We start from the raw sequence: 14769 nt of genomic DNA, 5'->3' as shown, positions 1-14769 counted from the left end.
ATAAACTTGGCCAAAGAATTAAAGCATTTTTTAGCAGCTATACACTTGAATAATCGTAAGATTAAGCACTTACCCCACTAGTTATTTATTATTTGGGCCAATTATGTATTGTTTTATTCTTTCTTAATCAAGATAAATAATGCTGTATATCCTAGTGGAAAGTATTTTAATTTCAGTTTTAATACTAGTTAACATTATACTCCATTCACCCCACAATCAAAAAGCTATTTTTAGAATATAATATTGATCATTTTATCCTTTCCTCCATTTAGTCTAATAGTTTTCCTCCTAGAACTCTCACCATTCCTTATCTACCTACCTTGGATAGTTTCTTATCTCTCTCTCTCTGTCTCTGTCTCTCTCTTTAATAACACTTTATTTTTCCCCAGTTACATGTAAAAACAAATTTTAACATTTATTTTTAAAAAAACTTTGAGTTCCAAATTCTCTCCCTTCCTCCTCCCCTACTCGCCCAATCCCATCAAGAAGACAAGTAATTCCATATAGTTTATTCATGCATATTTCCTTATCCCTCTCTTATCAGTTATAACCTCTCCAAAGTTGTACTTTGGTCCATCTCCTTTTTTTAAAATTTATATGTTATCTCAGTTGGTGTTCCTAACTACTCTCATATTTCAATGATCATCTGTATTAGAATGGTACCCAAACATGTATCCATACTTAAAACCTCTCCCCAAAGATGTAGTCCCAAATTTCCAACTACTTGCTGTCTCCTCCAGGGTGTCTCATTGGTTCCTTAAACTCAGCATGTCCAAAATTGAATTTTTCAACTTTTCTCCAAAAGCCACGCATTTACTGAATTTGTTTATTCTTGTTGATGCCACCACCGCCCTCCTAATCACTTTAACGAGTTCCACCTCTAACCTAAAGCCTTTTCTGATTCTGTTTCACTAAATTGTTAGAATTCCCAATGTTTTCTATTTACTTTTTATCTGCTTTATATTTATTGACCTTTATTCTAATCTAAATGGATTAGATTCAATTCCTAATGGATTATTGTCTCTCCCTGACTTTTGTGCTTCTCTCTTCTAGCTTTATACCTTTGCTCTTCTAAGTCTGAACTAAGTCATGCCCCTTATCTATCTCTTGAAGTCCTTCTCTTCCTGAATGACAATTCATGTGCTACATACTACATGAAGTGTTTCTTGACTGATAACTTTGCAGTAAATTCTTTCACCTTAGATTTTTCATGGCACTTTCTACTTGTCCTTTGCACTTATGACCCATTGCCCAATACCAAATTGGTGTTGGTATTGGTATACACATTCCCTTCTTCCTTCTTCCCCCCCAAATTCCTTGGGAATAGGACTGATGTCATGTCTGTTCTGATTCATTGGTTTGACTTGCATTTGTGATTACATCAGCATAAAGTGCTGAGTAAAGAAATCTTCAGTTGGCATCTGTTATGCAACTTAAAGTCTTAGATAGTTGCCCAGGTGTGCCACGAGTCATGTGATTTGCCTAGAGTTTCATTGTTAGGAAGAGGCAGGATCTGAACCCAGGTTATCCAAACTCTGTTTTGTCCAATGCTCTGTGCTACTTTGCTAGAGTTGTGTGTAGCATGTACTTAAGTCACATTTTATTGAGTTGAATGACAATGCTGTTAGGATCTATAGTACAATCTGCAAACATAGATAGGTACCTCTCCCTTTCCATTCTATAACTAGGTATGTCTGTGACCTTCTTAGGCATTGCCTTAGAAGTGATGCCCACACTTATCAGAACAGTAGAACCAGAAGTTAGGTTTATGTACATCTGATATAGGAAAAACAAATAAAACTCTAAAAAAAGAAAAAGAAAAAAAAATCTTATCATTAGAGAAAAAGCAAAAGAAAAGCAAGGACCATAGAAGGTATTTAAGGGCCTTGGATTTGGGGGGAAGAAGGTATATGAAGTTTTTTTAGTTCAAACTCAATAAGGCCATAGGTGATAGATATGTCCTTCTGATTTCCTAATCTATTTTTTAAATGAATCTTCTGCTTTAAATTCAATAAATGTTACCATCTTTACCATCATCCTCCTGGAAACCACAATATATTAAAAGAATAACATTTCTTTTGTTGATGTGGATCTTGGAATACTATGTCAAATATCACCTATGTTAACAGATTTCTCCTTAAATCTATACATTAGAAAGTGTAATAGAAGAAAAATGTTTTTATGCTTTTAAGACAGGAATCATGGCTTCCATGTTCTCCTTGAACAAGAATTTTCCAAGTATTTTGAAACAGTCCAAGGCCCATGAAAGTTATTCACTCTGGTCATGATTCATTTATTTTCGATCTTCCTGTATTTCAAGAGCACTTCAAAACCTTTTAAAATATGTGGTTAGTTTCTGGCCTTGCTCTGTCCACTTATGGGACTGATTCAATCCTTGAATTACAATTTCTTTTAAAGAATTCCATTTTAGGATCACCTGCTTAAGAGGAAATAAAAGCCAACCCAGTGATAATTCAGATCATTTTAGAGATGTGTAGAGGACAACTCTTGTAAAAATAAAGTTTATTTCATTGTAGTTCTAGAAAATAAAAGCTTATGTGTTGTCTTAAATATGGTACATTTATAAATGAAAAATACATATGTTATTTCAGATATGCTTTCAGTTTATATTAGCAAACTATCAGTGTTAGATATATATATGAATATGCAAATACCTAATATAAATATTCTTGAAATAAATGAGTGACCAATAAAAGAAATTCAGCAGAAGTTGAGTTAAAAAAAAAACCAAAGTTGTTAAAAAAAGTTGTCTCTCCCTAGAGATAGACTCAGATTTCCCATCTTTAGAAAAACAACAAAAAAAGTATTTTATTGACCTTTTTTAGTTAGTCAGCTCTTTTCCTGACTTTTCTTCCTTTAACTGAAAACATTTTTGAAATAGTTGATTATACCCAGTGCCTCTTGAAATTTATATAGTGTCTCAAAGTTTGTAAAATGTTTTAAACATTATGATTTGCACAACAAATATTTATTTATTTTTTAAATTTGACACAGCCCATGCCTTCATTAAATGTTTAGCTTATTTCTCAGGCATGGGTATGGTGACAGCCACATGAGGGTATATTCTTACACAGGTGAATATAAGGTTGTGTACAATGGGGGCAAAGGAGTGATCTAGACGAAGTGATCTAGGAAAATTGAGGAACACCTAAAGCTAGTTGGATTAAGGAAGTCATTCACATAGGAAGCAACACCTTCACTGAATCTTAAAGGAATATACAGCTTTTGAAAATGGATATGAGGAAGGAATAGGTCTGACCCAAACACTGGGCCCAGCCAGATTAGGGGAAAAACTAGCAGTCCAGTTCATATACAACATGTAAGAAAGATTATTACTTAATGTGAAAGAAGACTAGAAAACAGGTAATATAGCACAGTATATAAAGGACTACTCTAGCACTCAAGAAGACCTGGCTTTTTCATGTCTTGCCTCTCACCAGCACAGTATGATCCTGGACACATCACCTAATTTCTCAATGCTGTGAGTTTGTAAGAATATGTCTTGTAGAACAGGTGATAACCTGTCCTGAGAAAGGAAATTTCCATACTGGGAATTTTCTATATCATTCCCTCTCCTCCCTGAACAAAATGGGACTAAAAATGTAGGGGAAGGCCAGATTGTAGAGAACTAATGCAAGTCGTTAGGCTTTTATCATGGTGCTTACTTGGTTAAAACTAAAAGTTTTTGAGTAGGGGAGAGTAGTTTGTGCCTTAGTTTTTAGTATTTTGTAAAAGATGAACTGCAAAGGGATCAGACTGAAGGAAGTTAGTGTAGTTAAAAGACTATTATAATAGTCCAGACTCGGACTCAGTGGGGCTTTAACTAGGGAGGTAGCAGGTAAGAGGTAGTGGAAGAAGGAAATGATATTATAACCAAAGGAACCACAACTGATTGGATGGGAGAAAAACATTTATTAGTTGCTTACTGTGCTTACACTATGCCAAACGTTGAGAATACGATTTCAAAAATGAGCATGTTCCTGCTTTAGTATAATAGGGGAGGGGAAATTAAAAGCTATGGTTTTGGAAGTGAAAAGATGGAACGAGAGCAAAAGAACCCTACATTAATACAACCCTTTGGAGGCAAGTATAGATTTGATTACAGTTCTCAGAGAAAGAGAGGTAGAAAATAGGAAGAAGGGGCAGAATAAGGCAGCTATGTGAGCTGGAGCAGGAGAAAAGTGCATAGGTGAGTGTCTTCATACTACGCAGGCATGACCTCTGATTGTCTGATTTGGAGACAGGAACATGTAGGTGGAAAATAGCCAAATGAAGATGTGAGGAGGAAGTAAGGGAAAGAAAAGGGCAATGCATAGAAAACTGGGACAGTTCGGTCACTGGAAAAATAATTCAAGTATATTTGGGGGCAGAACTGAGTTTGTACTCAGAAGAGAATCTTTCATTAACTGACTGTTAATAGCCACAGGTTAGAGCCCCCCTGTTTTAAGCTATAAACTTAATTTTGGGACATTTTCCCTGGTATCATGTTACTCATTCTAGGTGGTGGCTCTCTTTACCTTGGGAGATGAAATGATTTGGGGGAATTTGGAGGTCTCTGTAATTTCAAAAGCCTCAACTATTAATCGCTCTACTAATATCAATAATTATTGTTTATTTACTGTATCTTATTATAAATATGGGAGCAACCTTTACAAATTAGGGCAGGAAAATTAATTGACAGAATTAAACTTCTAGGGTAAACCTTACCAATGTTGTCTAAAAAATTCGTTCAAGGGTACATTGTACAACAAAGACATTCGACAAATAATCAGTGACATTTTTATTGTCATTGTTAAAGCCGAAATACAATTTTCAAAAAGATTATTGAGCTTGCAACATTCCTTACTTCTCACTGTGGGAGATGCCTTCTCCCCTGCATCCTTGTCACCTTTTGAGATAACCCATGGCCTTTTTTGCTAATGGGTAAGGTGCTCCTGGGACATAGCAAGTGCTTTATAAATGCTTTTTGATTAGAATGATTAATATAGAGATGCTAGTGTGAGAATGCAATCTCCATATTCTCTGGATGAGAAATTAAACAAATACTTTTAGCAGTTCCTATTTAGAATACAAAAAGAAAAGAAGCTAGACTATCTCCTTCCTCCCCGCCTTGACTTGTGTTTATGCTGAACTAGTGCTCTATAATGGAAGAGATGAGGAAGAGAACAGAATTTTCAGTGCCTGGCACACAAAAAGTGCTTAATACATGCTTGTTGACTAACTGACAGAATGCTAAAATAATCTGACTCTAATCAGTCAGATTTAGGGGAACAGAATTAAGCCATTAAAAAAATAACAAGTTTCCTCACTCTTGACTCTACTTTTCTTTTAACAGTTCTTCAAAGCATAAGCACTATTATGGAGTTAATGCCAGACTTTCTCTTTCTTTCTTTCCTTTTCCTCCCTTCCTTTGTACTTTTCTTTGTTTTTTCTCTTTCCCCATTCCCTTCCCCTTTCCTTTTCCCCTTCCATTTTTTCTTCTCATTCCCCTTATCTTTCCTTGTCTTGTCTTCCCTTCCCTTGCTTTCCCTCTTTCCTTCCCCTTTCTGTCCCCCTCTTGGCATCTTCTTTCCCTTTCCTTTCTCCCTTCCTTTTTTCTTCATCATAATGTACCAAAAAGAGAACCTTGTTTCATCATAGGGAATCGGCTCACAGCTCTGCACTTTCAGTTTGTATGAACTGAGGTATGTGAGTCATTTGACCTCCCTATACCTCATTTTCCTCATCTGTAAAATGAGGGGTTGAACTAGATGACTGCTTGAGTTCCTAAATCTCTGTTTCTCTTCTAGATACTATATATGAAGGGTCTATTTTCAGACATGTTATGTCATGCATTACACAGCTTTTATATATGAGTACTTAACTGACCTAGCCCCCTCCAAATTCACAGCATTTCTTTTTGACAATAGAGTGTTAAGATTTTTTTTTTCTTGGCTCCCTCAGTCAGAGATGTTTCTTTGTACCCATCCCTACCAAAAATATTATATCTTAGTTGAGTAGAGGAGGCTACAGCAGTTGGAGGGTGTCAGTGTAATCTTCTATAAGGAATGAATAATTTAAAAATGTTATTATTAGCATTGAATTATAGTTGTCATTCTCAAAATAGGACGAGGAATCATGTGGGTTGGGGGTAGGGTGGGGATGGAAAATAAGTATGGCAGTTTTTAAGACACTAGGGAATAAAGCAAAGCTTAGAAGGAACTTTTCTCATTTTTTTCAAGCTCTCTCTATTTTTATACTTAAAATTTGCAGATTATTTGGGAAAGTCTTTTGGAGAGTCTTATTTCTAAGAAAAGTAAAACTAATTATGATAATTGAATCCTTAAGCATTTGCTTCATAACAATAAAAGCATACTCATGCTTTTTGGATTAAAAAAAAGTTTGCAAATATATTCAATTATAAAGCCTGCTATCCTCAGCTAGAAATATCCACAAGGGTACCTTAGACTGGGATAACCTTGTAAATGAATATTTTTTTTTCCAGGTGGCTTGTGGAGACACCGAATTGTAATTAGTACCACAGTTCTAGTTAACAGCAAAAAAGAAATAGTTTTCTTCTTTAATGAAGCAATCTAGTCATTCTGTGTAGGGCTAGATTTTCATTCTGAAGAGTGACACTAACCTGATTTCTGAGACATAAAAGAGTTGCGAATTGAGATTTTTTAATGCTAAGGTTGGGGGCAGCAAAGTGGTGAAATAGACAGAGCCAGACCTGGAGTCAGAAAGACCTGTGTTTAAATCCAGTCTCAGATACTTACTAGCTGTGTGACCCTGGATAAGTCATTTAACGCTTTTTGCCTCAGTTTCCTCATCTGTAAAATCTGTTTTATTTCATTGAATGACTGTTCTTCCTTTGATGTATTATGATTAATTTTGCTGAATAAGTGATTCTTGGTTGTGGTCTTAGCTCCTTTGCCTTCCATAATATTATGTTCCATAACTTCCTATCCTTTAATGTTGCAGCTGCCAAGTCCTATGTGATCCTGATTGTGAGTATTTTTCTTTCTGGTCACTTGTAATATTTTTTCCTCGACCTGATTGTTTTGGGATCTCTTTCCTGAGGGGATCAGTGGATTCTTTCAGTGATTGTTTTGTCCTCTGGTTTTAGGACATTAGGTTGGTTTTGCCTCATAATTTCTTGAAAGATGCTGTCCAGGTCTTCCTTTTAATTCTGGCTTTCAGGTAGTCCAATGATTCTGATATTGTCTCTCCTCGATCTCTTTTCTAGGTCAGTAGATTTTTTCATGAGTTATTTTGCATTTTTATCCATTTTTTTCATTCTTTTGATTTTTTTTTTAATGGCTTTTTGATGTCTCATAGAGTCATTAGCTTCTGCTTGCGCAATTCTAATTTTAAAAGTGCTCTTTTCCTCAATTATCTTCATTTCCATTTGGCCAAGAGTACTCTTTAAGAAGTTGTTTTCTTCAGTAGATTTTTGTATCTTCTTTTTCATCTTGCCAATTCTACTTTTTAAGAAGTTATCCAAGATGAGTCTTTTTTCATAATTCTGTTACATCTCTTTGATTTTCCCCCCAATTTTTTATTCTACCTCTATTACATGATTTTAAGCTCCTTTTTGAGCTTTTTCATGTGTACTTTCTGGGCTTCATCATGCCAATGAGATTAAAGATCTTCCCTACCAATTAATGGGCCTGTTCATTAAGGGGAGTTTGATTAGGAAAGATTTGTAGGAAGGCTCACACCTTTTGTTAATGAGGCACTGGTTCTCAAGGGTTTTGATGCCCTCTGGCTCTGAAAAATGTAGAAATCCTCGAAAGTGAGGTTTTACTTTGGGGCTTACTCATTGGAAATGTTTGTTTGGCTGGACGAGACTGCACAACCACTAAGGGGCTCCCTGGCTTTGAACACACAGATATTGGTGTGTCTCTTCCTGGTAACTATAGATGTATGATCAGACCATTATCTGTCTGTTGATCTGTGATGTATGTATTACTTATGGTCAGGCAGTTGGAAGCCCTGTCTGGTGATTTTGATTTTTCTTCATTTTCTTTGAAGTTTATGATGCTGACTTTTTCCCCTGAACTAAGTGAATGATACATGTGCTTGATTAAAATTGCTGTTGAACCCCCCTCCCCCAATCAAAAGTTGCCTTTCCTTTTAGAAAAGCAGATCTAAGAACCTGCATAGCAGGCCCTCCTTTGTATGTCAGGGTCATTGCTATTACAGAATTGAAACTACTTCCCATTTTTCTTTGGGGTTGTACCCATAGGTGTTTTGACATTGTAGTCCTCTTCTGAGTTTGTGTCTTGGTCTTCCATGGCAATATAAAAACTCTTTGTGGTCATATTCTTTTTTTTTCTTGTTTTTTTTTTGCTCATCTGTTTTGACCTACTCTAACAAAGCTGTTCAGATGTTGACTCCTAGTCCCCATATCCAGTGGCCTTTATTCATTTCTCATTTCTTTTGATCTTTCTTTTTGTTAATATTTATGTCTTGATTAAAAAATTCCCCAGTTACATATAAAAACAATTTTTAACATTCATTTTAAAACTTTGGATTCCAAATTCTCTCCCTTTCTTCCTCCCCACCCACACCTCCATTGAGAAGGCAAGCAGTTTGATATAGGTTACATATGTGTAGTCATGTAAAACATATCCATAATACTCATGTTTTGAAAGAAAATATAGACAAAAAACTCAAGAAAATTAAGAAAGTAAAAAAAAAAAGTATACTTCAATCTATATTCACATACCATCCATTCGTTCCCTGGGAAGGGATAACATTTTTCATCATAAGTCCTTCAAAGTTATCTTGGATCATTGTATTGCTGAGAATAGCTAAGTCATTCACAGCTGAGCATCTTACAATAATATCATTACTTTGTACACAGTGCATTTCATTTTAAATCAACTCATGTAAGTCTTTTAATGTTTTTCTGAGAGCATCCTGCTCACCATTTATTATAATATAATACTATGCCATTGTAATCTCTTCCCAATTTTTCCTCTACCTCTTTCTTGATTTCCAAAATCCTTTTTCAGTTTTTCCATGGTCTGAGACCAATTTGTATTATTTTTGGAGGCTTTGGATGTAGGAAGTTTCACTTTGTTGCCTTCTTCTGAGTGTTTTGATCTTACTTGTCACCACAGTAACCTTCTGTAGTTAGAGGGTTTTTTTTTCCTGTTTTTTGCTCATTTTCCCAGTCTCTTACTTGACTTTCAACTGTTTGTCAAAGTAAGGTTCTCCTTCTAGGGTGGGGGGCACATTGTTCCAAGTTTCACGGAGTTTGTGTAGCTGTTTTTAGAGATACTTCCAGGGACGTATCAGTTTTCAGTTTTCCCAAGGTGGTATGATCTAAGGAGAGGTGTTCTAGCCTGTGCTCTGATCTGTGAGTGATGACAAGTACTCTTTTCTGCCCTGGACCTATGAGGAGAGTCCTACTCCACTGTGGCTGCTAGTTCTGATTTGCTAATGCTCCTTCTCACCCTGGGTCTGTCACCCATGACTGGGACCCAGATCTGAGTATGGCCCAAGCATCAGAGTCCTGCCTCAGTGCTAGCAAAAATAACCACTACAATTTCATTCTGACCAGATGTCTGACCACCGTACTTTCTGTGGGCTTAAAACTCTGGAAGCAGCCGCTGTTGCAGTTACTACCACTGCTGATTCAGTTATTCCCAAGGCCTGCTCCTGGTTTCCTGGGGCTGGGGCTATATTGATATGACCTGTGTTGGACTGTGCTCCTCTCTCACTCAGAAGAGACAGCCTCTTCCTGATGACCTTTTAAGTTGTTATTAGCATCTGTGGATTGAGAGATCTGGAAACTGCCACTGCTTCTGGCTATTCAGTCACCCCAAGGCCTGCTCTGGGTTTTCTTGGGCCAGGTTTGAACTGCTATGACCTGTGCTGTACTGTACTCCTCTCTCACCCTGAAGCAATAGACTTTTCCTGCTGACCTTCCAAGTTGCCAGGCTAGGAATTTGTTTCACTCCATTGTTTTGTGGGTTCTGCTGCTCTAAAATTTGGTTACAGTCATTTTTTAAAGGTATTGGGAGGGCTAGCAAGGAGAGCTCAGGAGGGTCCCTACCTTTACTCTGCTTCCCCATCTTGATCTGTCTGCTATTGGTGCTTAATAATGATGAATAGATTGATTGATTGATTAGTGACCACAAAGTTTTCCTTTGGCTTCAGAGACAACTATGATTTTCTTCATAACTCTTTATCTCTGTCCTTTTCCACGGATCTCATTGTCTTCTTGATGACCCTGTTAGAAAGTGCTTCTTAAGTGTTTGTGTTGTTCTTGTTCATGACCCCTTTGGCAGTCTGATAAAACTTATGAACCTCTTCTCAGAAATAATATTTTTAAATTAATAAAATAAGATACATAGCATCATGATAGAAACCACTTCTTTAAAACACAGTTATCAAAATATTACAAAGGAGAAGGAGCCAAAATGGCAGAGAGAAGCCAGAAGCTCTGAGCTCTGAACTCTCCCCAGTTTCCCTCTGGAAAAGAAAAATACATTAAATCAGTCCTCTAAATGGATTCTGGAGCTACAGAACCCACACAAAGATGGAGTGAAACAATTTTCCAGCTTATGGTAACTTAGAAGGATTTCAGGAAAGGTCTGTTTCACATGGGTAAAGGGGAACACTGCCCAGTGCAGGCAGTATCCAGGCAAGGCAGAAGAAGGTTCTTAGATATAGCACAGAGCAGGTTAGTGGCACAGCAGGCCAGCTGTGAGACTTCTAGCCCCATTACAAAAGGCAAATTGTGAGTGCTGGAACCCTGGCACAGTAGGCACAACTAGGTGCAGCGGGCAAGCTACAAGCATCTGAGGCCCTGGCTTGGAAAGCCAGTGACTAAGCCCTTGCCTCCCAACACAAGAAACTTGGGACAGTGGCCCCTATGCCCTGGGAGCAAAGCTCGAATTTTAAAAATGAGCAAAAAAGCCAAAAAGAGCCTTGAACATGGCAAACAACTATGGTGACAGGGAAGGTCAAAACACAAACTCAGAGGAGTACACCAATGTCAAAATATCAACATGTGAAGCCTTAAAGGGGAATATGAACTGTTTTCAAGCCCCAAAAGTACTATTGTAAGAGCTCAAAAAGGATTTTGAAAATCAAGGCAAAGGGGTGGAAGAAAAATTAAGAAAAGAAATGAGAGGTATGCAAGAGAGAATCAACAGCTTAGAAAAGAAAGGACAAAAATTGACTGAAGAAAATAACTCCTTAAGGAGTAAAATTGGCCAAAAGGAAAAGGGGGTACAAAAGTTCACTGAAGAAAATAATTGCTTAAAAATTAGAATTGGGCAAGTGGAAGCTAATGACTCTATGAGGCATCAAGAATCAGTCAAACAAAATCAAAAGAATGAAAAATTAGAAGAAAATGTAAAATATTACAAAAACAAAATCCATGGATTCCAGTTTAGAGGTGATTTGGGCAGCTCGGTGGTGCAGTGGGTGAAGCACTAGTCCTGGAGAGTTAGAAAGAATACAAAAACCAGGCTTTAAATTCAGCCTCAGATATTTAGAAGCTGTATGAGAATAGGTCACTTAACCCCTACTTAAAACTGGAAAATAAATGGTAAACTCCTCCAGTATCTTTGCCAAGAAAAACCCATTGACAGTTGATCCACAGGGTTGTAAATAGTAGCATATGAGTAAACAGCAAGGTAGGTGGTTAGTTCTGAGGTTCTGTCCTCAGCTTTCTCCTGTTCACTTTTATGCTCTCTCGCTTGGCCATCTCATTCTCCTCCATGTGTAGTAAAGTGGCAAAAAAAGGACTAGACCTAGAGTCAAAGAAGATTGGTTTATATTCCAATTCTGTTACTAAATCCTGGTATTACTATGGACAATTCACTTAATCTTTTTATGTTTCAGTTTTCTCTAACTTTTTTTCCACTTTGAATTCTGTGATTCTCTACATAGATATCACCCAAATGCATATATATAACTCTGACCTTTCTTGAGAGCTCCAGACCTACACTCCAGCTATTATACTTACTAATTATTTGGGCAAATTATTTTTCTGTTCCTCTGTTTCTTCATGTTTAAAATAATGAGATTGGACTAGTTGATCATTAAGCTCTTTGCCAACTCTGAGTTTAGTATTCATTCACTCAATATTCCACAAGCATTTATTAAGGACCTATTTTGTAAGTGCACTGTACTATGTGTATGCAATAAGAAGATAGAAATGAAAGAAAATTCCTGTCGTCAAGAAGTTTGCTTTGTACTGGGAGAAACCACATGTAATAAGTGATTGCAAAGTATATACAAGTAATTTGGGCAGAAGTAGGAACAGTAGCAAAGGTGCTCAAGAGGGGCCTCATGAAACATTTGACATTTCAGCTGAACTTCAAAGAAAATTAGGGATTCTAAAAGCCAGAAGTTAAGGACAACCTATAGAAGGAAGTGAAAGTAGGCTATTTTGTCTAGAATGTAGTATGTGTGAACAGAAAAGATGTGCAATCAACCTGGAAAATTAGTCTGGAGGCAGATTGTGAAAGGATTTAAATGACAAACAGATGAATTCATGTTTACTCTTAGAGCAATACATAGTCACCGAAGTTATTGAATGGTTAAGTGACAAGAGACTTGTGTTTTAGGATGAGCAACTTCACAGCCTTATGGACAAGGCTTACAGAGAGGAAAGATCAGAGGCAGGGAACCCAATTAGGAGACTTTGGGAATAGTCTAAATGAAAGATGATGAGAAGCTGAGCCAGAGTGGTAGTTGTGGAATGAATGAATAAGGAGTGTAAATGAATATGTGTATATATATATATGTATATTTATACATATATATACACACATTATATATATATATAATTTATATAATTATATATCATTCTATAATATAGAATGTATATAATTTACAATATATAACTTATTATATATTGTATATGTATTATTTATTCATATAAATATAAATGAATACAAATGAATAAAAAGTACAAATAAAGAACAGGAAGGGAGAAAGAAAATGTGAAAGGAATCATAACTTTCATATTAATATGATATATTTAATGAATATACTAATAATTTGTATTTTTCAGAGCTTTCTCCTCTGGCTTAGGAGTCAGAAGCTTACAATGCAGCTTGAAATGACCAATCAAACCCTTGACAACGCTCACAATTGCTACATTGCTATGCCTGTGTATGTTAAGTGAAATGAATCAAAGATGGTAGAACCTGTTCTGTCCCAGAACTCTGATCCTGCAGCCCACCAAGTAACAACCTCCAAAGACCTGAAACAATACTGTTCCCATAGGACTTCAGAACGCCTGCATTATCCAGCTTTTATGGACTTGTCAGGCCCTGTAAATGATTGTCTGTAATACACCTTTCCCCCACTTTTCCCACTTGTGATTTATGTATTTAACCTGTGCCTGTACTCCAGCATAGAGAGCATTCCTCATTCTGAAAGTAATTAATTAAACCACTGCTTGTTTCCTGGCACTCTTGTCTCTGGACTACTTTGTGTGGCTCCAGGTATTCACAGGTTAAAGACTATAAAATGAAATCTCATTAACATTAATTGGGGCAGTGGTTTTTAAGGGGTGAATGACTTGAGCCTTCCAGTGTCTGATAGAAGGGACTAGGTACCATTCAATCTTTTTCCAGAGTCCCAACTAACCTCTCCTGGCAGGTTCAGTGCTCTGCCTCTCACTCCATTATTGGGCCTCGTTTTTGATAAAGCCTACTTTTCATTGTGAGGAATACTCCAGGACTCCTTTTCTTGACTTGGATCATTTTGGTAAGGCCCATTTTTTTGTTTTTTTTTCCTGGTTTTCTGCACATGGATTGGCAGGGTGTCTTTTGTTTTTTGTTTTTTTTTTAATGTGTCTTTTTTCACTTTTGTTTTTCTTTGCTTCACACAGCACATTTTTATTTGTGTAAGAATTGTTTACATGGTTGGTTTTATGTGTGTTTGGAAACACTTAAAATTAACTTTTTAATTTTGCACTTGGTTAGAGTTTTGGAATATTTACTTTTGTAACTCAAGTGGATTGCTAGCATAGTGTGAATTATCTGTATTTGTGTTGTGATATCCCTTTACAATACCTGTATTTGTGTGTTGTATGCAGTTGTGTAGCTAAGTGATGTCATTGTCTTCGAATGTCTGTTTTCAAAATGGGACAGATATATGATAAGGGCAAAATGAGAGTACAACAGTTCCCATCAATTCTCCGCCAGAACAAATGTGTCTTTCAAATGTATAAGAAATATAGCTCTGACTATCCCTTGCATTTCCAGGATTGAATTGATTTGACTAGTGATGACCCCAAACTTTGCTCGCCCTGTTAGGGCAGCTTTGGTAAGATCAAATTAAAGTATTTAAGGCAGAAATTGATGAATAAGGAAACTCAGCCTCTTGATTGGAACAGCTATAATAAATGGTATTCAGAGGCAAAGGACAAAGAGCATAGGTCTGGATTAGAATCAATGAAAGAAAGGATTAAATCATTTGAAAACCTCTTTAACAGTCCCAAAGAAGTGGGCTTTTACTACTCAGTTACCTAAATTCTACCCACCTTTACCAAAAGATTCCACCCAGTCCCTAGTTCTATGTTCCCTTCCAAAGTGCAAGCCAAAATTTGCCCAGGAAAAACCCCAAGGACAGTAGCATGATCAGTATCTATGGTTTCAAGCCCTGGAAGTACAGAGAACCCCAGGCTATTGCCAAGGAGTATCCCAGCCTCAGGGAAGGATTTGCTATAAGATTTACTGAACAGTTCCCACTTACCCTGTATTCATATAGACCTGGGTATGTCGATCT

General features: G+C 36.7%; 1 long non-coding RNA gene across 1 annotated transcript in view; it reads left to right on the top strand.

Moving 5' to 3' along the window:
• The window catches only part of LOC140510470 (uncharacterized), a 125020-nt gene extending 111572 nt beyond the window's left edge, over nt 1–13448 (top strand). The window contains exon 3 of the long non-coding RNA XR_011969240.1: nt 13046–13448. This is a non-coding gene — a long non-coding RNA (uncharacterized lncRNA). The remainder of the gene's footprint in view (nt 1–13045) is intronic.
• Nucleotides 13449–14769: the final 1321 nt, after the last annotated feature.

The sequence above is a fragment of the Notamacropus eugenii genome, chromosome 6, assembly GCF_028372415.1.
Source record: "Notamacropus eugenii isolate mMacEug1 chromosome 6, mMacEug1.pri_v2, whole genome shotgun sequence".
NCBI lineage: Eukaryota > Metazoa > Chordata > Mammalia > Diprotodontia > Macropodidae > Notamacropus > Notamacropus eugenii.
Note: the sequence above shows the minus strand (reverse complement) of the source record. Positions and strands in the feature narration are given on the sequence as shown.